Below are 16,250 nucleotides of genomic sequence, written 5' to 3' on the forward strand. Positions count from 1 at the left end.
AGAAGAGAGAGAGAGAGAGAGAGAGAGAGAGAGAGAGAGAGAGAGAGAGAGAGAGTTGGCAGACTGCCATCGTTATTTCTTGCTCTAAATGTGATTTTTAATAAAATTCTTTGTTTTGTGGTGCTTTAATCTAAGTGATTACCTCAAAGTAAAATTTAGGAAACTGGTAATTAAACATACCTTTAGAAGTAATGTTATTTTTTGGCCATTTTCTAAACTCACGAAAACCCTTATCAGAAAATGTCTGTGATGCCTTAGTTAAACACAAATCACCAACAACGTTAAGGTAAGTCTTCTAATAGGCAAATACTTTTGGGCAATGAATAAGTTCAGTAAACCTCGAAGGTGAGTGGACCGTTTCTTTATAAAATAGATATGTTTGCTCATTTTAGATAGGGCGTGTGTGTGTGTGTATGTCTTCATATCTGTAGCACTAAGTTCTTAAAACTTATGTTGTCCTCAGGAATCCTAAAAAGGAAAATCCCACGAGAAGTGTGTGATCTCGATCTTTTATCCCAGAGATTCAAATTTTGTCACACTACCGTTTAGGGACCAGTCAATATGCATATATTCAAATGTTCCTCCTCCTCGCCTCACAAGCTCCGAATGTATCTCTGTAGACCTTGCTTCGAATCTTTTCATTTGCAGTCTACACCACAGAGAGCTCTCTCTGATCCTCTGTCTTCACACTGGCTCTGGGCACTTTCTTCCTGTCATTAATCCTTCTTTCACTGAAGAGAGTAAGAACGGCGAAAATATAGCTATCTTAATTTCTTTAATCCCTCTGTGTTCCCCGTGCATGCGAAGAAAACCGTCTTAAACCGAACATTTGACTGGCATACACTTCAAATGTTTATTTTCACGCTTTAAAAATTTCCATTGGAGTATGATAAATAGAATCTTAAATCATTGCGAGGTCTGCTAATAGCAAATATTTAAATATAAGTGTATTCGCCTTAGTAAGGAAAGGTTATCAATAATTGAATTATTGACAAACAATTATAAAAAATTATTCATTTGCTGGCGAGCTTGCTAAAAGATACAAAGATTAACCATGTGTGAAGTATAAAAACAAATTCATTCTAAAATATAATCAAGCCCAAGGATGAATACGAAAGAGCAGATCCTAAGACCATTTTGCTTTCCCAAAATCTTCAAAGCGGCAAAGCACGAAAAAGCAAACGAAAATAGCGTCTGCTCACTGAGTGCTCAGCCGCCTCCTGGGACTTCATTCAAGGTAAGAGCCGAAATATGGACAAATTTCAGAGATAAATGTAGGTTTTGCCAAGGAAAGAGAATTAGAGTGACTCTCAAGATAAAGATTTCGCATACCCCACCCAAAGCCACCCACTAGCACTTAACGTCCAACAATCCTTTCCCCCACCCCAATTCCCCCATCTCCTCCGACATACACACACACACACACACACACGAAGCTGCTTTAAAGGAAGATGTAGAACGAGAGGGGGATTTCAACCTGTGATACGTTAAAAGATTTGGATACGACGAATAAAAGGGTTGCTTCGTTGGCGACTTTTTCTTTTTACCCTAAGTATTTCCCCCCTTGTTTTGCTTTACTTTCTGATCAGGTAATCTGCACTTCCATTTGTGATGACCGAATCACCTGAGGGTTCACATTTAATTTCCTTACATTGAATGGCGACTGGAACCAACGATCACAAGCCTTGTTGCACCTTGTTGTACTGGTTTCCTACAAGTTTAAAGGACCAACCTCTCCGTGATCCAGCTATACACTGACAACCTGATACCCTGATACATGACGCACTCACTCAAATTCAAATCTGCAAAATATACGTTACATTCTGATCCTCAAAACCAGTAAATACTTTTTAAATTAAAGTTTGTAAGCCGATACCTAGATACGATACACATTCAATTTTGTTAGATATGCCATACATTTCCACTAAAACATCAATGGATATTACTATTATTAAACAGAATATCTAGATACATGACATATCGTTCTGCAAAGTATACCTTACGTCTATACTTGAAAGCCAGCATACAATTAAAATTTGATGATCTACTCTTCAGTACCTGGATTACTATGAACCACTCGGAAAATGATGCAAAATTCAGTTCCGAGTTCAATAGTCACGACATTCATAATCCACCTTTGCCAGTAATGCCAAAGTAAGAAGCAATGAAAGTCATCAAATTTCAAATTCAAAAGATTTACTGACATATATTACATATACTTCAAATGGGGTGTATCAGCTTGCTGGTACACCCTCCAAAATAGTTTAACAATACATCATTCACCTTCCAAAATTATTTGTTCCAATAGAAATTGGGAAAATTCTCCATAATTCTTGGAACCATATTATCGTTAAGCAAATAACGCACTTGCTCTGGAACTGTATCAACATTTCTATCTCTAAATTCTGAAAGTTCAGTGCATTATAATGCATAATGACAATGTATGAGAGTGTTTAGTTCATCATAGTTTACATGAAAAATTATTGCCATCTCCAACATTCCCATGAATCCTTGTACCATAACCTTAACCTCTTTATAAATGTGTCAGTTTTAAAAAGAGGTTTACCATATGTAGTACTGGTAATTTCAGATACATACAATTATGTCTCATGCTAATACTGCCGCCTGCTAAAATCATCTCCGGAGAGCTGCATGGGCGACAAATAAGTCGCCCATGCAGCTCTCCGGTGTCTCAAACCTCTCTTTACTTGACGAAAACCTACAACACTGAAAAATCAACAGAGGTTTTACATGTTGCATCTTTGAAGGACAAGAGAAAGGCCATTCGCGCATGTGCCAAACATTATTGTTCAGAAAAAGGCAAGGTTCAAGGTCCCCGAAACAATTGGTCTTCAGAGAAAGGATTATATGAAAATCTAATTAAGAACACGGTAAAGAGTTTACAAAAGAACTCAGTGAACAATATTTTACTCATAAAAATATGGACTATAGTAGTATGGAGTCGACGTCCCAGCCTCTGGCAATTTATAAAGCGGCGATATTTTCATTACTATCACATTTGGAGTTAAGTTATTCACTTGCGATAAGCACAGAAAGGAATAGAAAGGAGAGGACGACCACGGAATGGAGACTTTCGGGAGTTCTTACAAGAAAAAATGCATAAGGAAGACTTTGGATCGTCAGACATATAATCTGGATCCTCAGAGGCTGCTTCTTTGGAGGGAGGCAGGTATCCTGCCAGGCTGGGGAAGTGGGCCTGGGGAAGACCTGGACCACAAGAGTGAGAGAACCCAAGTCACCCTAGGGAAACAATCCCTTAGGAGTACCTTTGTCAAGGGAAGGACCTTCTCAGAGGCTGCTTCCCTGGAGGGAGGCAGGTTTACTTCCAGGCTGGGGAAGCGGGCCAGGGGAGGACCTGAACCACAAGGGTGAGGGGACCCAAGGGACCCTGGGAAAGCCATCCCTTAAAGGCACCTTTGTTAAGGGAACGTCCTTTTCAGAGGCTGCTTCCCTGCAGGGAGGCAGGTTTACTTCCAGGCTGGGGAAGTGGGCCTGGGGAGGACCTGAAACACAAGGGTGAGAGACCCAAGAAACCCTGTGGAAACCATCTTTTAAGGGCACTTTTGTCAGGGGAAGGACCTCTTTAAAGGCCGCTTCCCTGGAGGGAGGCAGGTTTCCTGCCAGGCTGGTTAAGCGCGCCTGGAGAGGACCTAAGAAACTCAAGGGTGAGGGGACCAAAGGAACCCTAGGGAAACCATCCCTTGGTCAGGGGAAGGATCTCATTGGAGGCTGCTTCCCTGGAGGGAGGCAAGTTTCCTGCCGGGCTGAGGAAGCGCGCCTAGGGAGGACCTGAACCACAAGGGTGAGGGGACTTAAGAAACCTTGGGGAAACCATCTCTTAAGGGCACCTTTGCCAGGGGAAGGACCTCCTCAGAGACTGCATCCTTAGAGGGAGGCAGGTTTCCTACCAGGCTGGGGAAGGGGGCCAGGGGAGGACCTGAACCACAATGGTGAAAGGACTAAAGGAACCCTAGGAAAAACATCCCTTAAGGCCCCTCCTCAAGAGGCTCCTTCCCTGGATGGAGGCTGGTTTCCTACCAGGCTGGAGAAGTGGGCCTGAGGAGGACCTGAACCAGAAAGGTGAGGGGACCCAAGGAACCCTAAGGAAACCATCCCTTAAGGGCACCTTTGTTAGGGGAAGGACCTCCTCAGAGGCTGCTCTCCTGGAGGGAGGTAGGTTTCCTGCCAGGCTGTGGAAGTGGGCCTGGGGAGGACTTGACCCACAAGGGTGAGGAGACCCAAGGAACCCAAGGGAAGTCATCCCTTAAGGGCACCTTTGTTAGGGGAAGGACCTCCTCAGAGGCTGCTTCGTAGGTTGATAACTAGTGTGAAAGTTGCTCGAAACATGTTCCAATAAAGTTGTGAAAAATGCTGTTTCGGGTTTTAGCCCTGATTCCATTACTAATGTGTAGATGAGAATTCACTGCTAATGTATACATTGTTTTATAGAATATATATCTATATATCTATATATATATATTATATTATATATTATATATATATTTATATTTATATATATATATATATATATATATATAGATAGAATAGATAGATAGATAGATAGATATGATAGATAGATAAATATATATATATATATATATATATCTATATATAAATAATAATATATATATATATATATATATAATATATATATATAATAGTACATATATATATAACATAATTAATTTATAAACAGGGGAAGGACCCCAGTATTCATAAGGTAAGCGTGGACACGAAACGGAAGGCAGACCCCATTACTCCATACACACACAACCTATCTCTCTCTCTCTCTCTCTCTCCAAGGAATCCAGTAATCCTCTCTCTCTCTCTCTCATCTCTCATCTCTCTCTCTCTAATCCATTAAACTAGGTAATGAAAATGAGAGAGTTGGCATCATAACACTAACGATTTATTAACAAGAATAAATAAATCAATTAACCAAGTAATCCAGTCTTACAGACTAACTCAAAAACAGTACATTGTCAAGTCACCCAAAAGTCCACACCCCTCCGGGAACTCTTTGTCCCCCCGAAATCCAGATCCGTCTGTTTCAAAGATACAAGAACACATCCCGGTAAGTACACACACAAGTTTAAAGACAAAGTTAATAAAATGGAACATCTTACAAGATATCAAAACAAGCCCATCCCTTTGGCTAAAGTAATTCAACTTGGCTAAAGTAATTCAACTCACCCATTTCAGCCGGAATATCTCACTCACTGATAAATAAAAACACTTTGGCATCTGCCATCGTGGCTTTGCCTTCCTCCCACGAATCTCTGTGCAAGTCTTCCCATAGACTTGGCTAGTGATACATTATGAATAGAAGAGGCGCACATGCACATACGAATGCACACTTCGACAACGCCTCATATTACTGGCTACAACCAGTTTCCCAAAGGCACTTTGAGAAGAGTTCATAAACTGTCGTACATTGACTTCCTGAACTAAGCACTTTTATCTCACGCCACCCCCAGAAACTCATTGATCAACTACTCTCAGGTCGTCACTCCTGCACTGTTCTCCACATTCCATAGGTCACAGAGAATGCACGAACAATATATTATTAATCAAAAATCCCTAGGCCTTACAGATAGCTCGGCACCATATATGCTAGCCCCCGCTAGCAAAATTGCTTATATAATACAAAACACTGGCCGGCTAAAACAAAACAAAAATATACGAAATAAAAACTGCACGTCTCTGGCATTATAAAATAAAGTCTTATCACGCTTTAATCTCCCAATAACACAAGACACATTTTTCTCTCATATTTTCTGCATTAGGATTCTTGAATATCCCTCTTTGCTTGTCTGCAAGTAGCTGAACAGACAGCAACAGGCTATAGCAGGCTGTAGCAACTGTAGGAAGACGGAATGCCTCCCTCATCGTAGAAGACTTCTCACGGCTTCTGCAGATCCCCAAAAAACACGCTGTAGAATTCTCTCGAACACCCACGTGGAAATTCTTGTAATCACCCTGGACAACATGGCAGCAAACCTCTCTTCACGGATGGTGGACGTTTGCTGGCGTCGGGGAACGACTTTTGGCGTTAGTATGTCAGTCAGGTCTTTGGTCAATCTAAGAAAATTAACCCAGACATACTACTTCTATCAAACAATGATCTCAAAAAGTCAGAAATACTAACTGAACGTCTCCCAATTAACTATCCCTTAATATGACTACTAAATCATAAGTCATCATCACAACTCTCTAAGAAAAAAAAACATCAAGTTCTCCAACTCAATTCTCCAAACTCGCACATCAGCACACACACAACTCAGAAATACAGGCAACTCCACGGAATTCTGCACTCACATTTCAAACTCGAATGTGCTCACAAGAAAAAAAAAGAAAAAATCGTAATGAGCTCAAGAAAGAAAAGAATCACGCAACACCCAGACCCCAAAAATGTTCTCTCAAGTTTGACATTAAACAACCCACAAAATCAGCAAAAAATCTCCAACTTTTAACAGCAAAAACCCCTTTACTGCTCAATAACTAATCCACCAATGAGACTTAATGTCAAACTCCCATTACTTAAGTACAACCCCAGAAAAATCACATCTCCCGGTAAAATCAAATCTCCCGTCCAAAAAAGAAATGCTACTTAAGCTCAATCCCCAAATTATATCTCTCATAGGAGGAAGGAAGAAAAAAACAATAAAAAAAAAAAAAAAGAATAATCACAAGTAGATTTCCCCAATCACAAAAATACATAATACATGTATAATATGCATAAACACCCGCGTTTATCCCAAGAAATGCTCCATGTAAAGTTATGGAATTTGCCAGAAAGCAAACTCTCACACATGCGCGCTTTCGTGAAATGCTATAACCAACATTTTCCAGATATTGCAAAAATTCTGATCTGTCACATCAGAAGAAAAGAATCAGCACACGGCTCAACACATCGCTTGTCAGCAGAAAAATCGCCTGCGGACGCATGCTCAAACAACAGCGCCAACAAATTGTCTAGTCAGACCACATAAGTTTGGGGAAACTCATGATCTCTAGAAAAAAAGGTCTAACTGACACATTTCACAGAATTAACTCCCAGGAAAATAGACTAATGTGTTTTTTCTTTTTTTAAAAATTTGTCTCGAAGACTTATTCTCTCAACATGACTTTTCCCCAAATTATATTTCCTCCAAAAATAACACACTTGTGAACATAAAAAAATACACACACATCTCCATATGACTCGTAATGCAGTAATGCCACTCGCCTCTAAATAGACACGAAACCAAAAAAGAGAACCACAGAAAACTCTTTGTCTCGAAAAAAAAACTCCATAACCACAAAAAAAAGGGTCACCCGCCAAAGATTAATTCCAACTCCATTATGAGACATCATATTAATAATAACACCACTCCGGTATATATTTCCTCCATTTGGTTAATAACCAACCCCCTTATATTATTCTCTCTTATTTTTCCAATAGCCACATGTCAGTAAAAAAAATCACCACTCCAGGAATAGAGAATAATCACCTCTATTTCGGCAAATACAAATATTTACCTCTATTTCCCCAATAACTCCATGTGGAACAAAACAAGGCTCCAAAAAATATATCTCCAAAAAAATGTGCACTCAAGGCAACTAACTCACATACTCACAAATATTTGTCCCATAATCTCCAAAAAAATTGTGTCTCCATTTGCAACAAAGATGGCTGCAAAATAATTGAACTAAACATAGCTCATATCACATTGGCAAATATCAAAAATGGCCAAAAATATATCTCCCATATATTATATCTCAAATATAACTCCAAAATAATATACCTACCTCCAATTATAACTCCAAATATATCTCAATTATAACTCCAATTCTCCAGAGAATAACTCAATGTTATAGTAAAAACTATTAAAAAAACTCTCTCCGTTTAGCAATAACTGCTAAAAAAAAGGGCAAAAACTCGGCATATAAAAACTGTCTAGAAAATTCCTAGAAAAAATCATAATGTGCCACAAGTCATTATAACAGAATTCCCAACTCACAGTGTCTTAGCCAAGACTTCTCCATATGCACTACGACATAGTTACTAGAAAACTTAACCAAGTTTCCTATCTCTCACAAAGTTGTCACAAATACAACAAGGGTATTGTGCAAGAAAACTCCAATTCCTGGAACATAAATATCCAGAGAAAAAATGTAAGTGCCATTACGTATGCATTCAAAACGTGCGAAAATTCTCCCATATATTTCTCTATAGCATCAAATAGCTAAAACACAAACACGTTCCCGAACAATGACTTCTAAGTCACGAACTGAGATAATATTCACACTAACTGGAGAGAAAAAAAATAAATTCAAATTCACCCTTGGTAAAAAAAAACTTGTGTCAGCGATGGCTAATTTTCCAAAAAAAAAAAACGAGAAAAGAATTCAATCAACAGCTACCATTAACTATCTCCGTAACTCACTAGATGTCAAGCAATTATCTGCTGAACTCATAAAAAAAAGGAAAAAGAAAAAAAAAACAAACTAAAATAATGTGTTGTTAGTTCCTCCCAAAATCAAAAAAAGATTTCACCTCCCTTGATAGCATTAAAACACCCCACGTAATAGTACATAAAAAATCAGTATCAGAAATATCATTATCACAAAATCACCCAAAAAATTGCTATCATCAAAATCATCAGTATCAGTACAAAAATTATCACCAAAGTCAATGCTTGTCCATTCTCCCAAAAAATTCAGCAAACAATTCAGCAAATTTCACACAATTCATCAAGATTCAGTCCAGATTCATCAAGATTCAGCAAAACTCATCCCCGTGAATCACTGAAAATATTCTCCAAAGTTACAAGAACTCAACAAATAATTAACACAAGACTTCTCCATTAATTCAATTGTAATAATTCTCCCTGAATAATTATCTGTAATAATTATTTGAATAATCTCCCATGAAATATCTCAAATCTCTCGCAAAACCAATTCTCCCGTAATGATAATCATACTTTAGCAAACCCTCGTGACACATCTCAAGTATAATAATATTAATAATAATAATAAATTTCTCCATAGCAAAAATCTCAAGTAAGGGTGAAATTCAAATAGCATACACAGTATTGCTGAATCCTATGACATACAATTTCTCCAGCATGCAACATCATGACATAACAGCATTGCCACACAACACAGATACAACACCCAATCATCGGCATTTCAAAGTAATTTCTCCAACACAATAAAAAAAATAATCTGTGTATCCCCTTATATTTGTGTCTTTCAAGGCACAAAGAAACATATAACACATCCCGTGCATGTTAACTACTTTTATTTTCCCCTCATTCACGGAAAAGAAAAATCTCTTTTTATTTCCGTCTCTTCATCCAAGAGAGCAAAAAAAAAAATCTCTTTTTTCTAAAAAAAAAGACTCTACGGGCATTTCACTTCATCAACTAATCAATCAGCTGATGTCTTAGCATCCAATGTCAAGGGACACCAGACTTGTCTTCAACAGCCCGACAAAGAAAAAAAAAAAGAAAGGGGGAGTTCACCCACACTGAGAAAAAAAAAAATTTCTCTCCCCCGTGAGAACAACCCCTCAGTAAGCGCAGAACAGCCCGAGGCATACCAGCAGTATCCCCCATCTTCCCTTGAACAGTGTCTGAGGACCCTTCCCAAGGTATACACTAGTACCCATCCCTGCACTATCTCTCGAGGGAGGCCCAGTGGTACCCTCCATGCGACTATCCCCCCGAGGGATACCATTACCCTCGCAATGCGACGCGCTTCTCTGCAGAAATGTGCTGAGCCCGTAAAATTGTGGGCCGCTGTGTGTCTCTAAGCCAGATATGATTATCCAAGCACAGTTCACATGCATAGAAAAATACACCTAATACACTCTTATGTGTTTTAAAACAAAGACAAATACGTCTATTATAAAACACGCGTGAATAAAGAAAACACGTCACTATGGGGAAAGAAAAAATTGTTTTGACCTCTTGAACCAATCCCATAACCCTGAAATATTTAAACAAAAACCCTCTCCCTTTGATAAACAATAGTAACACTCACCACTCCATATGGGAATAAAAAGAACTCGAAATCTTCGTAAAGCGCGTAAATCTCGTCGGCACAATACAAACGCGATTGCGAAAACGCACCTAGCAACCGTCACTCATGAACTAGACTGAGTTGCTTGTCTCACAGCTCATGCCCTGAAGAACTCGGTACGGGCAAATTTGATGACCCTAATAAAATTTCTTTCCTCATCCCCCCATCCCACGGACGGATATTTTCTCTACCCCTTTTATTTTCTAACTGGCCACCCATCTCTACATTGGCGTTCCTAGGCATAGAAAAGCAAGAAAACTTTTATATCCCCTCTTACCCGTCTGCCACCACTATAACATGGGGGAAGGACCCCCAGTATTCATAAGGTAAGCGTGGACACGAAACGGAAGGCAGACCCCATTACTCCATTACACACACACCTATCTCTCTCTCTCTCTCTCTCTCTCTCCAAGGAATCCAGTAATCCCTCTCTCTCTCTCTCTCTCTCTCTCTCTCTCTCTCTCTCTCTCTCTCTCCATTCTAACAGGTAATGAAAATGAGAGAGTTGCATCATAACACTAACGTTTATTAACAAGAATAAATAAATCAATTAACCAAGTAATCCAGTCTTACAGACTAACTCAAAAACAGTACATTGTCAAGTCACCCAAAAGTCACACCCCTCCGGGAACTCTTTGTTGCCCACCCCCGAAATCCCAGATCCGTCTGTTTCAAAGATACAAGAACACATCCCGGTAAGTACACACAAGTTTAAAGACAAATTTAATAAAATGGAACATCTTACAGATATCAAACAAGCCATCCCTTGGCTAAGAATAATTCAACTTGGCTAAAGTAATTCAACTCACCCATTTCAGCGAAATATCTCACTCACTGATAAATAAAAACACTTTGGCATCTGCCATCGTGGGCTTTGCCTTCCTCCACGAATCTCTGTGCAAGTCTTCCCATAGACTTGGCTAGTGATACATTATGATAGAAGAGGCGCACACGCACATACGAATGCACACTTCGACAACGCCTCATATTACTGGCTACAACCAGTTTCCCAAAGGCACTTTTGAGAAGAGTTCATAAACTGTCGTACATTGACTTCCTGAACTAAGCACTTTTATCTCACGCCACCCCAGAAACTCATTGATCAACTACTCTCAAGGTCGTCACTCCTGCCACTGTTCTCCCCCCCCACATTCCATAGGTCACAGAGAACGCACGAACAATATATTATTAATCAAAATCCCTAGGCCTTACATATTTATCTATCTATCTCTCTATCTATCTATCTATCTATCATATCTATCTATCTATCTATCTATATATATATATATATATATATATATATATATATATATATATATATATATATATATATATAGATAGATAGATAGATAGATAGATAGATAGATAGATAGATAGAGAGATAGATAGATAAAATATGTAAGGCCTAGGGATTTTGATTAATAATATATATATATATATATATATATATATATAGATATATATTATATATATAATATATATAATATATATATCTATATATATATATATATATATATATATATATATATATAATATTTAAAGTATGTCTGTGTGTGTATATGGGTGGGTGCGTATTTGACTAGTTTCATTTCATATATGTATCAGAATGAGTTCTGTCCAGACATGAATGTATGACTGCCATATGCTTATGTTCTTCTGACTAACGCAAAGACCCAGGTTTAACTCTTGAAAGAAAGAAATCCATTGGGCAGAAAACCTTCTTCGTATGATTCTATTTCAATGCCATATGCTTTAATGACTGTGAATCATTGCCTATCAAAGATATTTATCTACTCGATTTCTTACATGAAGAAAGATTGGCCATTTTCATTTTGTTTTTCCAAAGAAAAATGGAAAGCTAACTCTTCCAGGACTTCTTCCCACATGACCCCCTCCCCTCCAATCCTCACCTGTGGCCTTCATGACATTAAGAAACAGGAAAGGTGAGCTTACAGATGAAGCTCGCGCATTATAAAAGAACAGAACCTCACTGTAACTTTCAACAGAGTTAGGAGAGTGAGTTGATTGGCAATGGATCACAATTAAGCCTTAAAGTACACGAGTCACTAACAAACTATCTACAATGGAAGACGTTTTGAGAAATAAAATTATACAGATAATTAAAAGGCCAGAAAATGTTCTACATTCGTAGTTTATGTTTTATGGTGTTTCATAGCGCCATTAATACGCTCATTCCAGATTATGAATTGACAAAAGCCTTAGTTTTAGCTCTGGTATGATATTGCCTGGTTTGAAGAAATATGGTGATTTTCTAGACGGCATTAGAAAGTCGGATTGTTATCTGTGGCATGCAGTGAAGGATAGTGTCTGAAACACAGCTAAATGTTGACAGTATTTGTGTCAGTTTTAGGCAACCGAGAAATCAAAACCAATTCTTCTTAAAGGATTATATGAAGATTTTTTCTTGTGTCTACCTTAATACCCTTACAAGCATCTTTTCTCTTCTGTCTGTCTGTTTTTCTCTCGCTCTCTTTCATGAATACAATGAAATGTCACAGTTAGTGAAAAATCAGGAATATCCTAGGTTTGGGGAACACTTCTGCTAAAGACATCTCTTCGCTTTGGCCATATTTTTCTGTTTCGGAATCAACGAAATCATGTGACTGACATTCCGTCTGCTTCAGAACATGGAAGAAGGACAAAAGAAAAAAAATGAAAATATGTTATAGATTACACAGGACATATGATGTTGATCACGCAATATTTCCTTTCTTGAAACAAAATCGGATAACATTTATTTGTCTGAAAAGTGGAGAGCAAAAGCAATACAGATACAAGAATTGTTTATGTCTTGTTCTTTTATCTCTGGATCTTGGGGAAACTTCCTCATCTCTAGGAAATTCACTTCTATTGACGGATTCACGTTAACAGAAATTAATGGGACTCGCCGAAGATTATTTCATATTGTGATCTGAAAACTGAAATTTATTTTCCCAGTCCATTTAATTACACACGTGTGTATATGACGGAAATTAATCTTCTCCATTCTAAGTAATATTATTTGGTAAGTTTGAAAAAATTATCTTGAATCATGCTGTCTTCCGCACTCACTCTTTATTCCCGTCGCACCCCAGTCACTCTTTGTTTTACTTAACTGTTGAAACTAACTTTCCTACCCATTTTATTTGTGTTAAAGTTTCTTACAACGATTGTTGAATAAACAAATAATTACTGAAAATAGAGGCGGAAGTAAGCCTGATTATGATCAGAGGAGGAAATAATGATTAGGCTGATAATAGATCCTTGAAGGATGCAACTTCAACTTCAACAAACGCAGCAGAAATGAGATGGTCAAAATTAGAAACTATATTGGGTCCCGAACATCAAGAATCATAATGACTGGGGGTTACGTAATCTCACAGAAGCGCCCAAGGGAAGATCAATTTTGGGGACAACATTGTTATCCTTGCAAACTTATGGAAAAAAACAGTGCTTAAAGCGGCAATAATAAGTAATACTGAAGCTCTCGTCAGAAGCATAGGGCCGAAGAGTCTCTACATCATTTGTTTTAAGGAGCGCACGACGTCTGACCTCTTAGATGTCTACCTGTGTTTAGTGGGAAAGGATTGGTTGGTTGGCTTAGATTGTCTGTAGGTTTGGTAAAGTATGAAAGTGGGTAGGGTGCGTAGCGTGGATTCCGGTGGAAAAAAGTGAGAAATGAACATGAAAGTAAAATCAACTTTTTCTTTTCCTGAGAATGTCTGAAATAGATTTCACTAATGTTTTACAAAACTGGTGGCCTATCTGTCAGGCTTTTATAAATTTTTTGGTAACTTGTGTCTCCTGTCGCAGTGCTCTTTTCTGTTGTTATGCTCTCCATGTTCTGTTTCATCTTCATTCTTCGTACTTTCCATCGTCAGCATTTCTGGCATGATTCTCATCACGCCCAAGATATTGTATTTCCTTCTTTAAGGGGATTATTTTGTAATTAAATTTTTCTTGCCAGAACATCATCCTTCTGAGTTCCCATGGAAGGATGGATCTCTCTCTCTCTCTCTCTCTCTCTCTCTCTCTCTCTCTCTCTCTCTCTCTCTCTCTCTCTCTGTTCTGTTATCTGATCTCAAAGATTTCATTAATTCTTTGAAACGTAGTCTTTTACTCTATCTCTCTCTCTCTCTTTTTCACACACACCGAGAGAGGAGAGAGAGAGAGAGAGAGAGAGAGAGAGAGAGAGAGAGAGAGAGAGACTAATTTAAATGGATTAGTCCCGCAAAACGATATAAAAAATGAATTCAGTGTAAAAAAATTGTTAGAATCTTTTAGTCCGTCAAACGAATGAAAAGAATCAGATACAAGTTATTAAAAAAGAAAAATTGATAAGGAAATGAAAGTTAGCCATGAAACCAAGAAACGACCAGAAAAAGAAGGTACGGTTAATTTAAAAAAAAAAAAATAATAACAAGGAAAAAAAAACAAGTGGAGAAAACTCAGGTCATATAGCATGGGCTTAACACTGCCCAGAGGACGACTTCATAATACAAAAGTTTTCAGATTCCAAATGGGAATTGATTCTTTTTTAATCTGCAGGCTCCCCTGTCATTCGTCACCTGTTTCAGCAGGTTGGTGTTTTGATTTCATAATTTCTTTTGGTTTCCTTATTGTACCCAGAGAAACAAAAGAGGTTTATTTTATTACGCCCAAAGAGACATATTGACAATTCATCAGTTATTTATTCTCTCGTTTCCCCATTTTTATTCAGCAAATATCTCTCCTCGCTAATTTCTCATTTTTACCGTTATCATTAAAAAAAACCAAGTATGATCCTCGTTGAAATTTCATATAGGCGTCATGCGTTTTCATTAATTGACGTCATTAAAAAGTTACAAGTAAGGTCAATACATAGTAACCTTTCTTACAAGAGAACCAGACAGAATAGGACTATGACAGAGAGGCCTGGTGGGTTTCCTTGAGATAATGAGAACCTTCCCTTTAGCCAGTGTCATCTCTCTGAGCGAGGACACTGTTAAAATTAAAACTCGTTCTTCGGAAAAGTTTTTAAAAGATGAAGCAGCGCCCCCTCTCACAATAGTACTTCATGATCTCGAGAAGAAATTTTGCTTGTTTAAGAGAGAGAGAGAGAGAGAGAGAGAGAGAGAGAGAGAGAGAGAGAGAGAGAGATTAGACCTTATTCGTCAATGTGTGCTTATAATGGTGTGACTGAATCATTTAGATTCAGCCGTCAGGTTAGAACAAAATTTTACACTACCGTGGGTAAATCTGGATTTATACTGCCCTCCTATCGTAAGTTACATTTTATTCACTTCGAACGGTTATGAGAGGAAATAATATATAAACAGTACATAAATTGTTCCAACTTTTAAATTGATTTTCAAGAAATAAAACATTTTTTATACCTTACTAGATAGATTTGAAGTGATTCTCTTATTTACTGAGGATAGAGAGAGAGAGAGAGAGAGAGAGAGAGAGAGAGAGAGAGAGAGAGAGAGAGAGAGAGAGAGAGAGATGTTCCTTTTTATCCACGTGTATTTTAATTTTTGAAAACTGTTAACGAATTAAAAATGAGAAATGATACTAAATTTCCTATAATGAATATGAAACAAAGAGAAAAGTTTTGTGATTCTGAAAACACGCCCAGTGAATGATTGTAACATTAGCATGCATGAGAATATTTTTGAATTCTGACAAATTTTTGGAGGTGTCCCACTGGCCAAAGATCCATCACCTTCCCTTTTATGTAGCGCCGTCGGAAAGACCGTGATGGTTTTCACCATCGAACCTGCAGCGACTAGGCACAGTGCCACATCTATTTCCATTTCGAGATAACTTGGTTATGGACTGTCTAATGGCTTCTTGAGTTTCTTATTTGTGAGGAATTTCTCGGAGATATTGCCAATTTTATACATAATGAAAAGGTATATCAATTTAAAAATCATTATATATTCCTCGAATATTGATTCCGATAAAGTCAAATGACTATTCTTTTTTGTTTGTTTAATCTACAGACCATTACACAGAAAGTCCTCATAACCATAGCATATAATGAAACGACCAAAATAGTTTTCATAACTATAATATACCACCATGATGCCACTAAAAATAGTCATCGTAACTAAACGATTTAATGATATAATCAAATAGCCTTCATACCTGCAGCATTCAATGGTTCAACAAACAATTCT

This window comes from Macrobrachium nipponense, chromosome 8, assembly GCF_015104395.2.
Source record: "Macrobrachium nipponense isolate FS-2020 chromosome 8, ASM1510439v2, whole genome shotgun sequence".
NCBI lineage: Eukaryota > Metazoa > Arthropoda > Malacostraca > Decapoda > Palaemonidae > Macrobrachium > Macrobrachium nipponense.